At 50.1% G+C, this 20,314-nt stretch overlaps 1 non-coding gene across 1 annotated transcript; it reads right to left on the bottom strand.

Moving 5' to 3' along the window:
* Window positions 1–19,641: 19,641 nt before the first annotated feature.
* LOC121105298 lies at window positions 19,642–19,748 on the bottom strand. Its single transcript, XR_005837767.1, has one exon. It is a non-coding gene; the product is annotated as a U6 spliceosomal RNA (small nuclear RNA).
* Between the last annotated feature and the right edge of the window lie 566 nt (window positions 19,749–20,314).

The raw sequence follows: 20,314 nt of genomic DNA on the forward strand, positions 1-20,314 counted from the left end.
TTACAAGAAGTTGAAGACAGAGGTGGTGTCTTCTCTGAAGATGACAGAGGAACGGATCGGCGGGGGGCAGGGGTGGTGGTGGTCGGCAGTGTCTATGCTGGAGACGCCAGAAAGGATGAGGCTGCTTATTACCCGAGAGCACGCGGGCGAGTCCCCGAACCTCTCTAAGCCTTTGTAAGTGGTAACTGTTATCAGCAGTAATAGTAAGAGCAGGAAGAGTAATAAACCCTGAGGATAGCAAATCCCTTCCCCTGGACCTGGTTGGGGAGGCAGTTGGGGCTCTTTTCACTCATCGACTGCTCTTCTCAACCACCAGAGAATTTCTGAGAATTGGCTACAAAATGTTGGCTGGGTTTCCATTGGGCAGTGGGGCAGGTGGGTGGACTTTGTTACAAGCTGGATTGGAGGTCAGGGGAATAACAGGCAGCCGCTTCCTCGGGGCTGGCTGGCAGTGCACAAGGGAAGTCCAGGCAGACCTTGTGTTTGTCTATTTGCCAAACACACCTTGACGCCCTACTAGGTGCCAGGCTTGAGCGGGGCATTCAGGATAAAAGATTAAGGAACCCCAGTAACCGCATTTGGCAGAAAGAGCAGTCCGGGGGTGCCTGGGTGAGGTTGAGCATCTGACTTTTGGTTTCGGCTGAGGTCATGATCTCCGAGTCGTGAGATTGAGCCTGGCATCGGGCTCCGAGCTCAGGGCCTAGTCTGCTTGAGATTCCTTCCCTCTCCGTTTGCCCCTCCCCCTGCTCACACTCTCTCTAAAATAAATAAAATCTGGGAAGGACGGAAGGAAGGAAGGGAGGGAGGGAGGGAGGGAGGGAGGGAGGGGGGAGGGAGGGAGGGAAGGGAGGGAGGGAGAGAGGGAGGAAGGACAGGAGGGAGGGAGGGAGGGAGGAAGGACAGGAGGGAGGGAGGAAGGGAGAAAGAAAGAGCGAGCAGGCCAGCCCTGCGATCCCGTCCAAGAGCCCACGGCCTACAAGGGCAGCGAGAGTGCTTCTCTCCAGCTGGCCTCACGGGGCCTGCATAGGAAGTGGGGCACGGAGGCCTCTTGAGAACACAGTCGCCTTAGGCAACAGACTACATCTTTCCTCCTGGAGGTCATACCTGAGGCCCCCAACCAAAGTAAGAGGTCCAGAGGAGCCAGGCAAGGCTCCCCAAGGATTATGGACAGTGGCTCATCACCCCACCTACCCCTTTTTGCCATGGAGGCCTGACTGGTGGGGTGTGGAGGCCTCATGAATCCATATAAACCTGACCCCCTCCAGCCTCCCCGCGTCTGTCTTGGGTTCCCAGCATCAGAGACCTCCATTCAGTCAGGAGGACATACCGCTCGTGGACCCACAAACGCAGAGGGCAGCCGTGCACTTCGTTACCGCCTCTCTGTCAGCGTTTGTCAACGTCAACGGGCTGGGGAACGTCGGGAGCTGGGGCATGGACCGTCACCTCCCCGGCAGCCCCCGTCGTCCCTCAGCTGGCCCTGGGACTTAGAGCAGAGCCAACAGGCCGGCTGCATGGCTGGCAACTCAGCAGCGTCTGTGCAGCTCGGCCCAGAATGTGGAAGCAACTGGCCGGGAGCCACACGGTGAAACTGGGATGCGACCGGACCTCAGGCCTCCCAGCGACCCGAGCAAAAGGCTGCCGGAGACAATATTCTTGAAGCGCTCACGTTGCCTTTGAAAAATCACTGACTTTTAAAAAGCCGATTCTGGAGACACACCGCAGCTCTACTCAGTTAGAGTATCTGAGGTGGGGACAGGGCCCGGGAATCTGAATTTTGAAACCCCAAACCACCCCTGGCGGTGATTCGTTCCATGGGGCCAGTGTGGGCCTTTCTGCTCAACTTGAAGCCCGAGGGCTGGACATTTCCCACCCTTCTCGGCGCCCACGAGGCTGACCGTGTGGAGCCCCTCACCCAGGCTCCTCGTCCTCTGGCTCTCTGCTGGGTCTGGCCGGTGGGAGAAGGGGGTAGGAGACCAGAGGTCGGGGGGGGGTACTTTTTACTACGCATGCTCACTCCCTGCTGGGTGGCCTCTGATCAAGTCCACCGGCAGGCCCTCTTGAGCTACTCCCTGCCCTGTCCCCTCAGAGCTCACTGTAGTAACAGCTCCCCTCCGTTGCTAGCCCTGCCCGCCCCTCTGCCCTCCACCCCTTCGTTCTGTTGTCTTCCGTGAAACCCGCTGTGTATGCCACCCAGTTCCATGCAGCCCTCGATCTCTGTCAGAGTGTGGTCTACTTCCACCTCCAGCCTCGGGAGAAGGTTCTGGAATGGGTGGCCAAAGGAGGGCAGAGGACGGTCACCCCACCGGTCCAGGAGGGTCTAGGGAGCTTTCTGGACAGGGTGATTCCTGAGCTGAGCTTCACGGGGATGAGGGCTGGGATGCAGACCAGGCCGAGGGCTGGTGTTACACCAGGCAGAGGGCCTGACACACGAGGCGGACTTCTAGAATCCAAGAGAGCCAGGCATGAGGAGGAAAGACCCAGTGGCGACCAAGAAGGGGGAGGGGGCGTGAGAAGGGGTCCCCAGGATGACTTCATTAGACTTTCCAAACCGGTGTGGGGCAAATTCCAGAAGCCCCACAGGTAGGGAGGGTGTGGCTACCAGTGGAAAGTGATGTGAAGAAGGCCTTCTGAGGAACCGGAGGAGGCACGGCGGCTCACGGCCAGACTGCCTTACGCGAGCCTCGGTCCCCTTAGCGGTAACACTGGGTGACAATCCCGCCTGACCCCCTCCCGGACGCGCTGGGAATGGGAAAGCGCTTTGCAGACTATGAAGTGCCGGACCCAAGGGAACAATGATGACCATTATTTAAGCAAAAGAAACAAATGGGTTTGTCGGGCCTACCGGAAATGAAGGCCCCCCTCAGCACCCCGAGCTTCCTCCAGGCCGCGGACTCCCCTGATCGAATAAGCACGGCTCCAGCTGCTCCCCAGACAGACGGACGCCTGCTGATGTCTCCAACAGCCCCGCTGTCCCAGGGCGGCTGCACCGTTGTTCCCCAGCAGAAGCGGGAGGTGCTGAAAATCTATTTTCAGGCTCTCTGATTAGGTGATGACAGCTCTGGTTTTAGCCAATTAAATACCATTTTCACTCACATATATCAGTCCCAGAAATGGGGCTATTGGCCTCAGGAGGACTTCCCCTCGAGCCGCTTCTCCGTCGCATTTAGGTTCTAACCGCTGCTTGGAGGCCACTGGCTGTGCAGGTGTTCGGTCTCTGTCGGCGCCGGACGCTAGGGTCCGTGGACGCGTTCTGACCCCAGACCGCCAGCGTCTCGCGGGGGAGACGAAGATCCGCGGCTGTCCCTCTGACGGGTACCGAGCGCATCCTCGCCAGTGACAGAGATGCAACGCTGGCCGCGCAGGTTCCCGACCTCAGGGAGCTTCTATTCGAGTGTGCCAACACCAACCAGCCAAACCTGATCGCGAACACCACGCGTGAAGAGCCTAGAAGGAGAATGTGAGAAGAGCCGTGAAGATGGACAGCCCCACTCCAGTTGTGTGCAAACGCCCCGGCCAATTGCCTCGCGATCGTGACTCTGCCCAAACAGGCCTGCACTGGAAGCCTCGATTTTCCCATCTGTAAAATGGGGTCATAATACCAGTTGTCGCTTTATAGAGCTGTGATGAAGGAGCAATCAGGTAATTCACGGGTGTGCTTGGCTGAATGTTCCTTGCTTAGCACTGTTGCTGTTCCTTCCCCAGAGCTAGCTGCCTGGCCGGGCAAGGTGTCTATAAAAGCTGGCTTCAGGAGAGGGCCAAAGAGAAGTCCCTGTGCTTGAGAACCCACACTGAGGTCAAGAGCACAGACGGGGGGCAACTTAGGTTCCTTCCCAATTCCACCTCCTCCTCGCCTCTGAGTCTCAACTTTCTTACCTGTAAAACAGGATGACAAGGGTCCCTGTCTCCAGTCTCTGTCTCCATTCTCACACGGCTTCTCCTCTCCTCTTCTGGCTCTTAGAAGGACACTTGCACTGGATTCGGGGCCCACCTGGATAATTCAGGATCATCTCAGCTCGAGATTCTTTTTTTTTTTTTTATAATGATTTTTTATTATATTATGTTAGTCACCATACAGTACATCCCCGGTTTCCGATGTAAGGCTCGATGATTCATTAGTTGTGTATAACACCCAGTGCACCACGCAATACGTGCCCTCCTTACTACCCATCACCAGCCTATCCCATTCCCCCACCCCCCTCCCCTCTGTGGCCCTCAGTTTGTTTCTCATAGTCCATAGTCTCTCATGTTTCATTCCCCCTTCTGATTACCCCCCTTTCTTTATCCCTTTCTTCCCCTACTGATCATCCTAGTTCTTATGTTCCATAGATGAGAGAAATCATATGATAGTTGTCTTTCTCTGCTTGACTTATTTCACTTAGCATTATCTCCTCCAGTGCCGTCCATGTTGTAGCAAATGTTGAGAACTCGTTCTTTCTGATATCAGCTCGAGATTCTTAATGCAATTCTATCTGCAAAGACCCTTTTCCCAGAGATGTGTTCAAAGGACGTGGGTGTATCTTTTGGGGGTCCCTCCCTCACCCCAGTCAGCCAGGGAGGGCAGACGTGGAATCCCCTGTCCACAGGCCTCACACAACCCCTGGTGACCTTTAGGGGCCATAAGACCTTATGGGGTGAAGTCGGCAGCACTGCACAAGGTAAAAGGAGCAAGTTGAGGCCTTGCTCTGACCTGCTGGGTGACCTTAGGGAGTGGGTCACCGTCCTGTCCGGCTCTCAGGCATCCCTTTGTAAAATTGGGACGTTGGGTGCTGTTGCCTCTGGGTAACACCCTGAAATCTAGGCCCAGATGCGCTTCCGGAGAGAGACTGGCTGCCTCCAGGTGTCGGTGGCCAGGCCCCGGATTTCCCCAGTGGCAGGAAAGACGGCCCCTGACCAGAATGCGGAGAGGGAGAAAAGAATCAGTATAAAGCCTCAGGACACTTCCTGAGCATTCATCTAATTTCACGTGCCCAACGCATTATGCCCAGTTTACAGCTGTACAAACCGAGGCCCGGAGGGATCAGTCACTAACCGGAAGCCACCCGGCTAGTGTCTGTCTGCCTCTCAAGGCCTGTGCTTTGGGAGCGGAAAAGTCTGGCTCTGCCACAGGGATGCTGGTGTCAAGCAGGCATCTGGGGGCATCTGGTGCACGTCGTCGGTGCCGGGCAATGTGCTAGTGTTTTCTTTTGCTGCATCAGCTCATGCAACCTCAGGAAACCCTGAGAAGTTTGTAGATTATACTGGCCCACGTGGTACGAACAAGGGGCAGCAGCTTGCAGCTTCCGGGGACTTATAGGAGCCACAGGGCAGCTGCTGCCCTGAGAAGCACCCCGAAGCCAGAGCTGTCTGCTTGCTGCGCCTGAAATATGTGGGCAGGAGGGGTGAGGAAGGAGGAGCAGCGAGGACAGGAAGATGCATCAGAGGGGAGGCACCAGGGGGCAGGGGGTGCTCATTAAAGCAGATGCCTGGGGTGCCCGGGGTGGGGGCTCAGCTGGTTAAGCATCTAACTCTTGATTTCGGCTCAGGGCATGATCTCAGAGTTGTGAGATCGAGCCCCACGTTGGCTCTACACTGAGTATGGGACCTGCTTGAGATTCTCTCCCTCTGCCCCTCCCCCTTCACGTGTGCATATGCACACTCTCTCTCTCTAAAAAAGAAAAAAACAAAAACAAAAACAAAAAGCAGACTTCTGTGCCGGGCCACTGCAGGTCAGGGACACACCAGGGGGTGACCCGCCATCTTGGCCAGCGAAGTCAAAGAGTAGACTGAAAAGCCCCACTTGCTTTGAAGAAATACCATGGAAACTGACCAGCAGTGACTGTCTGAATTTAGTTACATTCATTACAGAATCATCCAACTCCGACTTACCCACTCAATCTAAAGTAGCCCTCCAGTTAATGCACACCCTATCCTACCTGACACGCTCTTTTGGGGTACCTTCACAAAAGGTGGGTCTCCAGAATGGTCCATCGGTAGGCATCTGGCAATGGACACATCGTTGTGGATGAGCACCTGTTGAGGGGCCCAGAGCCTCTGGCCAGGGGCTCCCCTTCCAGAGTCAAGAGAACAGAGGAGAGTCACCCACCCCTGGAAGTGTCTTCGAGCTATTAAAACTCAGAGCCTTTATACTGAGTGAGCCCTAACGTGTCGCTCGTCAGGCTGACTGGTGCCCGCGCTAACTCTGCGTCCGCCTGGGGGTTGACAGAGATGCAAATGCGGCGAACCGCACTGTTGATCCCGACAGGATGCGTGTGCGCGCGCGTGGGGGCAGGGGGAGGGTGGTATCAGCCGGAAGGCTCAGTTTAGAAGGGTTGGACCCTCTGATACTGTACTGGATGGTTCTGTAGCTCACGTACCTGGGTCGCCGGCACAGGGCACCGGGCACAGGCGAGAGCTCTCCGGGGCTGGTCCTGAAGGCAGCCCAGCCAGACAAGCTCATTACACCGCGATGGTTCTAACGCCTCCGTCACTAGGTAAGCAACCCCAAACCCAGGCCACATTCAGGGCACCTGAATCCAAGAAAATGAAACTCAGGACCCACTAACCACAGTCAACGAGGTTTTCCCAAATAAGGGAACTGCTTACACTAGCATTGATGAAATAATTGCTTTGCTTTGTTTCACCGTCTTCTCTAGAAAAACTTCACCCTAGCTCCTGTCGGTAGAGCATTCTAATCAATTTTGGGGGTACAGCTCGGTTCAAATCAACGTACCCTCAAATAAACTCTTGAAAACTGTAACGTGCCTCAGTTTACATTTAACAACGTTCAGAATTGATATTCACATTTGCCAGTGGCTCTCGGCCCGGACACTGTGGTCACTGTGGCCTGAGTAATTCTTTGTGGGGGGGCTGACCTGTGCATGGTGGGGTGTGTAGCAGCCTCTCTGGTCCCCACCCGCCAGGAGCATGCCGCACCCCATCCCCCAGCTGTGACAACCAAAAGCGTCCTCAGGTGTTGGCCAATGTCCCGAGTGCAAAATCTCCCCAGCTACCTGCAAATGCTCTGCACCTGTCCTCCAGACATTCACTTTCATCTGGGGAGGATTTTAGGCACGTGCACCCCGCATAGAAGATTTTAGAGCTAGAGGCCCACAGCAGTCTCCTGGCACTGCCTTAACGAAGTTCCACAAACAATGGGAGAGAAACGTATGGTCGCCCACCTGTAGAAGGAAGTCAGAAATGAGGTGTCAGCAGGGCCCTGCTTCCTCTGAGCCTCCAGCAGGAGATCCTTCCTGTCCTCTCCCAGCTTCTGGTGGGAGGTGGTGGCCGGCCCTCCTTGGCTTATAGACACATCTCCTCCAGTCTCTGCCTCTGTGTCCATGTGGCCTTCTCCCCTGTGTGTGTCTCTGTGTCTCTTCTCTTCTTGCAAGGACACCAGTCATATTGGATTGGGGCCCATCCTGCTCCAGTCTGACCTCATCTTAAAAATGACATCTGCGGCAACCCCATTTCCAGATAAAGCCGCATCCTGAGGCCCAAGGAAGGACACGAACTGGGGGCGGTGGGGACGCTCTTTAACTCACTATGAGGCCTTGAAAAGACAGTGGAGTCTATCCTCATCTTCGCAGGGGGGGATACTGAGGCCAGAGAAATTGGGTTACTTCTAGATTGCAGGGTCAGACGGAGGGCAGAGCTAGGATCTGTGCCAGGATTCCTGACATCGCACACGGCCTCCAAGGGTATGCGGCACAGCTGGGACCAAAGTCCTGTCCACGGGAGTCCACCGCTAGCCCACTGCCCAGGTCCCGGGGCCCCAGCCACTCACCTGCACATCCGGACCGGGGGTGGGGGGGGGGCTCCTGGGACAGCCTCTCCACGTCCCCTCCGGCTCTGCCCCCGCCAAGGAATCTCTTACTTCTTCCTACTGCCAGTCAGACCCAGTCACCGAAGGAGGTGAGCCTTGTTGGTTAATTTTTTCCCCCTCCAAAAAAATAAATTCATAAATGGCCTTTGGCAAGCTGTTTACTACCCGGCTTTAATGGCCTGTTTATTACCTTGAGCCTGTGTCTGTTAACACGCCCCTTGCATTTTCCCTCATTAACTGTCAATTTGGAGGCCAGTTTTGGCATAAACCATGCCTGGACCTAAATGGCTGCGGACAGTTGATTTTATGACCGCGCCTTGTCTTGGAAACGCGGGGCCTGTCGTCAGAGGAGGGTTGCGCTCAGGGGTCCAGCTGCAGACAGCCGGGCCGTGGGGCTGCCGGCAGGGAGGTGAGGCAGGTGGGATCAAGGCCCTTCTTTTGGCAGCTGAGGGTCAGAAGCGTATTCAGAAGGGAGGGTAACTTCAGAGAGGGACGGCACAGAATCTCCGATCTGGAAAAACCACACTCACACGAACACCGGAAAGAAAACACCTCTTTGGGAAACAATCCCCACAAATCCATGCATTGACTCTGGGACGGATCTTCTCCGGCTCCCCATCCCTTTGTCCCCATCCGTTCTGCACCCTCCTTGCCAGAAGCAGATTTGGGAAGAACAAAGCTGCCTCTGTGCCCCAAGAGCTCCCATTCAGGAGGAGAGAGATGGACGCATCCACAGGTCCCGAGAAGTCACGAGCTAGGTGAACACGGGGAAGCTCGGCCTGGGGGTGCTGAGCAGAGGCCCGGCTGTGAACTCAGGGCTGGTCGGAATGGCTCTGCCGAGGAGCCGATGGGAGCCTGGAAGGATGGGATGTTCATCGCAGGGCAGGCGAAGAGAAATACAGACATTCTAGAGTGTTGGGCGGGGCCGAATCACTCTCACACTTCAACCCCTCCACAAATGGAGAAGAAAGTCCAAATAGTGAGGCAGGGGTCACAGCCCTTCACCTGGTTTCCAGCATCTCCTGCTACGCACCCCTTGTTGCCCCCTGGGTTCCAGCCACACCAGCCAGAGTGGGTTCAGCAGGACCCCCAGAACTCACATCTACCTGGAACCTCAGAATGTGACCTTCGTTAGAAATAGTGTCTTCACAGATGTAATTAGGTGAAGTTCGTATTAAAGTGGGCCTGAAATCCATTACCTGGTGTCCTTCTGAGAAGGGGAGAGGACACACAGACACACAAGGAAGAAGGTCATGTGACCACGGACGCAGAGATGGAGTGATGAAGGGACAAGCCAAGGAATGCCAAGGATCCCGGCAACCGCCAGAGGCTAAGAAGAATCGTCCCCTAGAGCCTCTGAGGGAGCAGGGCTGTGCTGACTCCTTGGTCTCAGACTTCCAGGCTCCAGAACGGATTCTGTGTCTGCTCGAAGCCCCCCGCCCCCCGCCCCGGCCCCGGTTTGTGGCCCTTCGTTAGGGCAGCCCTGGGAGACCAATACTCCCCTTCTCCCCTTAGACAGCTCCAGCCCTGTAGGACTCTGTCCCCCAGCGTCCTTCTAAACCTCTTTATTGTCCAGAGGCCTGGCCAAGGGGCTCTGGGTGAAGAGCACAGGCTGAACGCACCCCTCCAATTTCACTCCCTTAAAAAATCCCACTCAGTTACAGTCAAGGGATTTTTAAAGAAAATAGCTCCCCAGGGACAGGAGGGAAGGAGAAGAAAACGATGAAGTTTGGGTCTCACTGCCTTCATCTGGCTGCCTCTCCCCATCCTGGGGCCTCTAGGGCAGTTTGGTGAGGGTGTCACCCCTAAAGTCCCTGCCATCAAGATCCTGGCGTGGGGACCCTGACTTGCTTCCTACTTGCCCTTGACCGTGAGCAGATGGAACCCTGCTCTCCTGGCAGAGTCCAGGGTCAGCAGAGACACTCACCTACCCCTGGAAGTTTCTGCTTCGACCCGCTCCGGAGCCTGTGAGCAGAAAAGGGCAGCCACTTGCTGACTGGGTATCTGGGGTGCACCGCGACCCCTCCAGATGCCCCATGGGGGTGCCCTCACCCGCCTTTCCTCCCAGAGAGCTCCCAGGGAAGCGGAGGGGAGCTTGTCCCAGAGACAGTGCTCAGCACACAGCCCGCAGCCAGGCTCACACGGCTTTTCAAAACGAAACAGTATTTTGGGGGGATACCTACACAGGTGCAAAGCTGTGAGAACTGCACCTGGGACCTCAAAAGCAGCCTTTCTCAGGTAGAGGGGCACACACCAGCCACCTAGTTCCGTCATGTGGGAGGGGCCGGAGCTGCCACATTTCCAACAAGCCCCAGGGGGAGGCCGATGCTGCCGGTGGGGACCCCACTGAGTACCAAGGCTCCGAGTTACCGGTGACGTTCAATTTCTCAACCTGGGGGTGCATCTTCTTACTGCTCTTTCAACACGGGGCATACATTTTAGGCTCTTCCGTGCATATGCTATGTCTCAGAATTTTTTTGAAAATCCGTTGCAATGTCACCTTCTCCTAGAAGCTCTCCCTACCCTTCTCCGACCATGCAAGTCACACCTCCTGTGTCCCCCAGGCACTTCCTCCAGGGGTTACAAACTCCAACACCTATGGGGACCGGCCAAGGGACATTCCCCCACTAAGGCCGGCAGGAAGGACACACACATGCCAGCTAGAAAGAAGTGGTAATTAGTCACCCACAGGAATGTGGGCCCATGGCTACCAGATCTAGGTTTTTAAGACAAGCTGAAATATGCAGACTTTTGTGTAAAATCTGATTTTTCCCCCCCGGCAACATCCATGGGCTGTAAGGTGTCTGTGCATTGCCGAAGCTCTGACCCAGCCAGTGGTTGGTCTAGTCACATGATCTCCAAGCACCTGTGGGGTCCTCCGTTAAACAGCTCCTCTGTGACCTGAAGTGTCCTGATACTGCACGGACTCTGACTAAGCCAGATACGGCTCTAAGTGCTTTCCATGTATTAGCTCTTTGCATATTTTTATCTGAATCCTTGCAAAAATGCTCTGAAGCCGGGGGCTGGCCCATTTTACACATGAGAACAGCTGAGTCCGGGAGCATTGCCTCAAGTTCCAAAGCTGGTAGGTGGTAAGGCTTGAGTCGGGAGTGTCGGCGCAGGGACACATTCCCCAAACACAGCACCGAGTGACAGTCAAGCACTGTGCCAAGCTGACTGGCAGGTCTACAGAAAATGCACGATTCTTACTCCAACAAGCCCGTGACCTTGGGCAAGATACACGGCTTCTCTCTGGTTTCAGTTTGCACATCTGCAAAAGGGGCTTAAGGACAGTGCCTGGGTCCTTGGGACGGAACAAGCAAGAATTAAACCAGACAAAGTAGACAGTGTGTTTAGCTCCTGGGCACAGTGCTGGCCAAATTGCACCAAGTGTTGTGACTATGCTTATTTATTTTATTGATGTTCATTGTGTCATGACCATAGCCTGATTCCAAAAGGGTCTCTTCCGGCTGTAGCAGCTGTAATGGCTGGGTGCATTGGGATGCATTCCTTTGCACCCCATTTGGGGTTTGGAAATCAATATACGCAGGGAGACTGCTGGTTAAATGTTGATGGAAAGAAGAAAGGGGAAAACTGGGGAGAAAGGGAGAAGCAAAGAGAGAGGAAGGAGGAAATCCCAGCGGCTGTGTTGTTGGGTCTCCTAAGGCAGAAACCCGCTGAAGGTGGCTGAATTCCCACTGTGCGCCAAGTCTTGTCACATCCTCGAGTGGGGGGAGGCCTTATCACCCACTTTTACAGGAGAGGAGCCCGAAGCTTAGTGTTCCCACCTCACCCTGGGCGTTAGCACCCCTGTGCCTGGCCATCTCGCAGGCTGGGACTGCCAGCTGTGGGTAAAGGCTTCTGGCAAGGGGCTCATCGGCTGCTTCTCGTCCCGTGTCCTTGGGACTTGGAGCTCCGGGTAGGACCAAGCCACGTCACTACATCGCCCAGAAGGGACCGCACCCACCATTGATAAAATCGCCCTTTGTTTTCAAAGTCTTTTGCCTTTATGTTAATCCCATTAATTTAATTATTCTAGAAGACAATCATAAAAGGAGAATTTTTATTTTCTTATTTATCGAATAGTTTGCTTATCTCATATAATCCACTCAGGAACACTGTCCTCACCTGACTCTCTTCCTCAGTCCTGTTGTTACCTGTCCCTGCCCACCCCCCCCACCCCCCTTCAAAGCCTTCCTCCACCCTGCAGTGACCCATTTCTCTGAGTAAGAGCATTCTTGGGTAAAATACATCTTTTTAGCTTTCTCCTAGCACAAAACTCTGAGACCACCAAAAAGCAAAAGAAGTAGCCCTGTTTAACCTCAGGGGCGTGGAAGGATCCTTCTTTAATATCGCTTTTGTTTATAGAAGGGTGTTTGTTTTTTTCTCATTGGATTATAGGAATTGTTTATGTATGGTGGATACTAATCCCTTTTCTGTTAAAGTGTTACCATTGTCTTCTTTCCTTTTGTGGTTTCTTTGCTGAAGGGGAGTTTGAACAACAGTTCCTGATTCAGTGAAGTCCTATTTACCAATATTTTCTATGACTGTCCTTTTTGAGTCTTATTTAGAAAATACTTCCTTTCTTGGAGGCCATAAGAATAGCCTCCAATGCTTTTTTCTAAAAGTTTACAAAAACTGTGCTTTCCCTATTTACATATTTAATTTAACTCGATCTAGTTTTTTAAGTGAAGGCTCAGGAGAAGACCCGTTTTTGGTTTTCTTTCCCCTCTGGATACAAGTCGTTCTGGCATCTTCGATAGACCAGTAGTTTGTCTCTCTGGTGGCCAATGCCGCTGCAGCTGTAGACCCAAGTTTCCAAAGGTGCTTGGGTTTGTCTGTGAGTTTTTATTCTCCTTCATTGGTCATTTCTCTGTGCCAATAACACTGCCATAATCCACATAGCTCTGCGCTAAATCTCAGCATCTTCTGGGCAACTCGCTCCCCTTCATGCTTCTCCAGGAATGTCTTGGCTATTCTTGCGTCTTTGTTCTTCCGTATAAATTTTAGAATCAGCTTGTTCAGTTCCTTGAGAATTCCATTTGGGATTTTGATTGGCAGCGTATAAAGCCTATGGCTCAATGTGGGGTTACTTGAGACCTCCGACATACTGTCTTCCTAGCCATGAATTGAAAATATTTCTCTGTTTATTTATGACCTTTTAAAGGATGTTCTCTAACATCGTGTAACTCTCTCTATAAAGGTCTCCCACATTTAAAAAATCATTATCCTCAGATGCTTTGTACCTTCTTTGGTGTCATTGCTATTATAAATGGAATCATTTTTTAAATTACATTTTCTTTTTTTTTTAAGATTTTATTTATTTATTTATTTATTTATTTATTTATTTATTTATTTATTTAACAGAGAGACAGCCAGCGAGAGAGGGAACACAAGCAGGGGGAGTGGGAGAGGAAGAAGCAGGCTCCCAGGGGAGCAGGGAGCCCGATGCGGGGCTCAACACCAGGACCCTGGGATCTCACCCTGGGCCAAAGGCAGGCACTTAATGACTGAGCTACCCAGGCGCCCCTTTTCTTTTTTTGTTATTGCTTGTCGTTGGTGTATAGACATGCAATAAATGTTTTTTTCATTATTGAGTTTATACCTAGGTACTTCGCTAAACTCTTACTAATCTTAATTTGTAGATTTTTTTGTATTTCCTATGTAAATAATGCTATCATCGGTGAATAATGACAGGGTTTTTTGTTTTGTTTTTCCAATCATAACATCTGTTTCATCTTTTTCTTGCCTTGTTGCACTGGCTGGGGCCTTGGATGCAATAATGGTGATAGAATACATTCTTGTCTTATCTCTAATTTCTAAAGAAAAGATTCTAATTGACCACCATTAAGATTGATGATTTTGGTAGGTAAACCTCATCCAGGAAGATCTTTCCCATTTCTCAGCTGGTACATGTTTCTTGTTTAAATGATTAATTACAAATGGGTAATAAGTTTTCCAAATTCTTATTTCTACACATATGGGACAGTTTGTTTACTTCATTCTAACTTTGTGAATATGTATCGACTTTTTTCCAATATTAAATCACCTTTGCATTGTTGGGATTAAACCCAATTCAGCTCTCATGCATTATCTTTCTTACACATCACCAGATTCCGTTGGGTAATATTGGACATGAGACTTTTGCAGTCACGTTAATCAATGAATTTGAGCTGTAATAGTTCTTTTTCACACTGTCCCTGACTAGAAGGTTTTGATATCGAGATTATATTACCATCATGGAATGAGTTAGGCACTTTTTATTAATCTCTGGAAGGTTTCCTGTAAGATTGGAATGAGCTTGAAAGTTTAGTTGAACTCCCCTGTTTAAAAAAAAAATCTGGGACCTGTCATTATTTTTTCCCGTAGGAAGATAATTAACCTCTTGTTCATTTTATGAATGGTTTTAAGAAATTGGGGGCTTTTTAATTCTCTTTGAATCAATTTTGGAGTTGTATTTTTCTAAGAATTCAAATTTTTGGCATAAAGATTTTTATAATATTCTACTAAATCTTTGTTGTGGCTAGAATTTTGATCCATTTACAGTCCTCTCATTGTTTTATGTGTATGCGTTCATTTTTTTACATCGGTCTACCAGAAGTCGCCTAGTCTATTAATCTTTACTAATCTCTTCAAAGAACCAACATTTAGGCTTCTTGATCTGCTCTATTGGACCTTTTTTATTTCTATTTCATTAATTTCTGTTCTTTATTGTCTCCTTTCTGCTTTCTTTGAGGGTATTCTATTTTTCTCTTTAAAGCATACATTTTCAGCTTCTCTTTGTTCTAATATAACATTTAAGGTTACAGATCTCCACTCAAATATCACTTTTACTACACATTGACAAGTAATCATTTTGGCATCACGCAATTCTCATTATTCTAGAATTCACCCCCCAAAAATTCACATTATTATTCTTTTATTCATGAGTTTTTTGGTTTGTTGTATTTTATTTTATTTTATTTTATTGAGAGAGAGAGCATGTGGGGAGCAGGGGTGGGGAGGGGAGAGGGGTATAGAGAGAGACTCTTTTTTTTTTTTTTTAAGATTTTATTTATTTATTTGACAGAGATAGAGACAGCCAGCGAGAGAGGGAACACAAGCAGGGGGAGTGGGAGAGGAAGAAGCAGGCTCACAGCAGAGGAGCCTGATGTGGGGCTCGATCCCATAACGCCAGGATCACGCCCTGAGCCGAAGGCAGACGCTTAACCGCTGTGCCACCCAGGCGCCCCTAGAGAGAGACTCTTGAGAAAGCTCCACGCCCAGCACAGAGCCGGACATGGGGCTCGATCTCATGACCCTGAGAGATCATCACCTGAGCCGAAATCAAGAGTCAGACACTTAACCGCCTATTTTGAAGTGTGCTTTTACATTTCCAAACATAGAAAGATTACTAAAATCTGTCTTTGTATAATCTGTATCTACTTTTTTAATTCCATTGTGATCAGAGACTGTGTGATATCTGTACGACACTGATTGTCTTAAATATAATGACCAATGTTTTGTGGCTTAATAAAGTCTACACATTTCAACCATTGTTTCTGACCACGATGCAATTAAATTAGAAATAAAAACCAGTGCTATGACATTGTAAAACACAGATGAAAATTTCTATATATGCTTGAGAACGAGGACCATGATTTTTAATTGTCAGAGGAGCTATTTGTCCACTAAGTCACAGCCGGGCAATTGTAATTCAAATTCTGTCTTTCCTAATTTTTTTGTCTGTTTGAATTATCGTAACTAATAAAGGTATGCTGAAGTCCTCGATTGTTGTGGTTGATTGGTCCATTTCTCCCTGTAGTTATTTTCAATTTCTGTTTTTGTTTCAACCAACCAAGCCACCCAGGCACCCCTGAAATCATAGGTTTTTAAAATTACATCTTGTTTCAGTCAATGAATAGTCACTATGTATAAAATGGCGAGGGTGTGAGAACCATAAAGATTTTAGAGACGGTCACAACCATTAGATGTAAATAGTGCTTATCTCTGCATATTGGGCGTGGGGGTGATATGTATGGGCTTCTATCGATTTTCTGTTTCTCAAGCTTCTGCTGTGGGCCTGTACTAGTTCCATGATTATAGGGAAACATTGTTTTATGAAGGGGTTTTCATACCTCAAAGAGTTGGAAATCACCCCTTTGAATGGCGATTGAGAGCATTAGAGCAAGGAAAGCAGGTTCGAAGGTGGACGGATGGGGCCAGGCCTGTAATGGGAGTGAGAAAGTGGGCCGGGGCCCGGGGGGCGGGGGGGAGTTCGAGGGACCAGACAGCGAAGGCCAGATAAAATGGGAGCGAATGCAAGTCAGCTCCAGCCCGTTTTTGCCTTGTAAAAATGCAGGCCTGATATTTGCCAGATCTTTTGGTTAAGTGAAAATAGATATCTAGATATCTAAACTTGTGATTTGAAATCTTTACAGAGTTTTAAATGTTGGCAAGTAATTTTTTAAAAAATGTTTAAACACGGTGCAGCTCAAATCAACCATCTGTGTAGATTAGCTATGGCTCGGGGGTGGCCCCGTTATATCCTGTTTTAGGACCTGAGCTCCTTATCTCTTTCACCTCCACAGGCGAACTCCACAGTCCCTAAGATCAAGTCCAGCCCTGAAATATTTCTGAAATAGGAGGACCGTACCAAACAATTTCCTCCTTTAGTTCAGACTGTGGGCAGCCTCTCCATCCGCCCTAGTTTCAATCACATTGAAAGAGTCACAAAATTTGTGTATCCATCCACCCACCCATCCGTCCATCTGTCCATCCATCCATCCACCCACCCATCCATCCATCCATCCATGTATTCATTCAGACAACAGCTATCTTTTGGACACTTCCTAGATGTCAAGTACTGCCCCAAACGGTGGAGAGAGAACAGGGAAGGAGACTAAGGCCTACCCGTAAGGAGTATATTCCATTCTGGTGGAGGAAATAGACAATTACAAGCAAATTATCGGATTTCAGGTGAGGCAGGTGCTATCTAAAGCCAGGATGACGAGTTGGTTGTGTGGAAAGAGGATGTGAGGGGACGGCCGTGCTAGAAAGGCCTTTGCAGGTGGTGTCTGAATAAGACCTGCTTGCTGAGAAAGGGCAGCTGTGCAAACACGGAGACTAAGCTTAACTTCTAGGTAACAGACAGATAACAGCAAGTGCAAAGGCCCTGAGACAAGAATGGGATGATCGAGATTTGGTGGGGGAAATCTGCTAATCCTCTTCCTGAGTCCCCACACAATGCAGCCCTCCTCTCAGACTCCACTGTCAAGCACTTTGTCCATGTTATCTGCTAACTGAGGCTGTGGGCCCAGGCCATTCTCCACGGGTTCATCCCACACGGCTGGTTTCCAGCAAGAAGACAGAGCTGTGGTTCCTGTTCCTCCACCCGCAGCTGAGACCCGGGGCAAGTTCCTGGTCTTGACCCTCCTCTCTGATCTTCGGTGGCTATCTGCCCCTGAGCTGGGCCCACCTCCGCCAAAGGGCCTCCTTCCCGATCCTACTGAGCAGAACCATTAGGTCCTTTCTAATGCCATTTGATAAAAGTCCAAACTCCGTTACCACCTTTGCCCAGCCCTTCACAGTGCACCCTCCCTCCCGCTCCAACCACTCCCCACCTTCCCAACCCCGCCCTGTCAGCCCAATCCCCCAACTCCCCAGGCCCTTCCCTGATATTTGACCTTCACACATACAGCTTGTTCTCTTAGAACAAACACCATCTCCCCTTCACTTCTAGCACCCTTCCTGGTCACTCGGTCCATATGATGGCCCTGAGGCTGTGTATTTCCCGTCTGCCTCACCGTGGGCCTCGTTCCATTTCCCTGCCTCTCCCCCAAGTCTCATCTGTCTCTCATGGGCCTTTTCCTGCCCCCAGCAACTGCAAGCTCCTTGCCTGGCTCACCTCCAAGCTCCGCAGCCCACATCCTGCCATCTTTCCCAACCGCTACTGCCTCCTACAATTCTAGAACATTCCGTGCAGCAAATGCTTGTAGGGTGAACAGTTGTCAAGTAAGTCCCTGGGCTGACCAGGACGCTCCGAAAGGTCTGCCTTTAGCTAGGAGTCCTGGCAACTGACGGGCAATCTCTTCTTCCCGGCACCTTCTCTATGCATTTATCACGAGACGGCGTTGCTGGCATTGGTCCTAAGCTATACTTGCTCAGTGGTTACTCGGTATAAACAGAACACTTGCACGGAGGACTCACGACCTGCCAAGTGCCCCGCCTGGAGCACAGCTACCCCTCGCTGTTGTACAGGTAAAACAAATGAATGAACAGCATGAATGAATGAGTGAACACTCCATAAAACACTTTACACGGGTCACTAACTTTAATCTTTTTTATTTAAGATCTCATTTATTTACTTATTTGACAGAGAGAGAAAGAGGAAGAGAGGGAGAGCACAAGCAGGGGGAGCAGCAGGCAGAGGAAGAGGGAGAAGCAGGCTCCCCGCTGAGCAGAGAGCCCGATGTGGGGCTCGATCCCAGGACCCAGGATCATGCCTGGAGCGGGAGACAGATGATTAACTGACTGAGCCATCCAGGTGCCCGCATTAACTTTAACCTTTAAAAACAACCTAAGAGAGAGTTTGCATGGTCAAATCCCATCCTACTGTCTGGGAAACATGAAGGCTGAAGGGGATTCAAGGCTTTGCCTGAAGTTCACGAAGCTAGTAAGTGGCAGGGCTGGGATTTGAACCCCCCGCGGTCTCATTTCATGGTCTAATCCCTGTGCTGTTCAGTGTGATAGCTGCGAGGACTTGTCCAACTGCGGCTGGTCCAAATCTAGACGTGCTGTAAAGATAAAACACTTTCCAGATTTCTAAGATGTAGTGTGAGAAAAAGAATGAAAATGATCTCATCAATGCTTTTGACATTAAATATATGCTGACATGAAGGTATTTTGGATATATTGGGTTAAATAAAATATATTATCAAAATTAATCTCACTTGTTTCTTTTTACTTCTTTACTGCAGCTACTAGACAAATGGAAATTGCACTGTGGCTCACGTTACGTTTTTGTTGGACGGCGCGGGTGGAAGCTCTCTGCGGCCGCGTTCTAGCGATGCAAACGCCTTCATCCTTAACATCGCCACTAAGGTACCCACGGGACTACTGGCCTAAGGCCCTGCTCTTCGTCCTCCTGGTTCCTGTCTCTCCCAGCCACTGGGGTGTTCAGCCTCAACATAGCCCCAACCCCAGGGCCGTCGCCTAGCTTTTCAGCGGAATGTTGCGGACAATATTTACCCTGGCGATGGTTCCCAAGCCAGAACGTGGGGCAAACATTGTTCTAGGCAGAATTATCCATAAACAGCCCTTAAAGCAGGCATGAGGGAGTGTGTCCCTGGTTTGGTGCACGGGGATATGTGTGTGCAGACACGGTAATACACGCTAGATAACCTCGCACAGCGAAACCTTAGTTTGCATACTCGTCCCACCTGTTGTTATTACTGCGATGAACCATTTGTAAGTTGCGGACATTGTGACCTTTTACTCTTGAATGTTTCAGTATATATTTCTTTCTTTTTTTTTTTCCAAAGACCTATTACCTTTATTTTTTAGAGAGGTGCAAGAAAGGGAGGACGGGGGAGGGACAGAGGGAGAAGGAGAGAGAAAATCTTAAGTAGGCTCCATACAACGCAGGGCTCAATCCCAGGACCCTGGGATCACGACCTGAACCGAAATCAAGAGCTGGACACTTAACTGACTGAGCCACCCAGGCGCCCCTCAGTCTGTCTTTCTTTTTCTTTCTTTCTTTCTTTTTTTCACTTGACTCACATTATTGCTCTATTCACTTTATTGTGATGGTCTGGAACCAAACCTGCGATATCTCCGACGTAGGGCTGTAAAGAAATTCTAAAAATACAGAACACTTCATGACTCTGCATATGATCCCTGTGCAGGGCCCAGGCTCCTCTTCTCTGTATGGTTCCAATGTTCGTACGTGTGCTGCCCAAGTGAGCACTCGGTATACATTTCTTAACAAGTCTGCTCTCTTATATAATAGTTACAATCATGAAATTCAGTAAAGTTCAAATTTTGACAATACTAATATCTAATATGCATTCCACATTCAAATTTCCCCAATAACGTCCTTCAGAGCAACTTTCCCCTGACCCAGGATGCAAAGCGGTATTTCTGGCTCCTGGGCTCCCTCTGAAGCTGCATTTACTTGTCCTGTGTCCTGGGTCTCCTCGGTCTGGAACAATGCCTCCACCTTCCTTCATTTCTCACGATACTGGAATTTTTGAAGATTGCAGGATAGCTGTTTTCTAGAGTCCTCTCCTACCTGGATATGTCTGATCGATTCCTCATTATTAGATTTAAGTTGAAAATGTTTTACAAACATGCAGCATAAATGATGCTGGGAGCCTGGTGGTGTCCGTTGGTCCCATCCTGCTGAGGTCACTGCGATCACTGATTGAGCTGGTGTCTCCTAGATCTTTTCCCTTTTATTTTTTTTTTTTTCAAGATTTTATTTATTTATTTGAGAGAGAGAGGGAGAAGCAGACTCCCTGCTGAGCAGGAGCC

The sequence above is a fragment of the Ursus maritimus genome, unplaced genomic scaffold (assembly GCF_017311325.1).
Source record: "Ursus maritimus isolate PB19 unplaced genomic scaffold, ASM1731132v1 scaffold_25, whole genome shotgun sequence".
NCBI classification, from domain to species: Eukaryota; Metazoa; Chordata; class Mammalia; order Carnivora; family Ursidae; genus Ursus; species Ursus maritimus.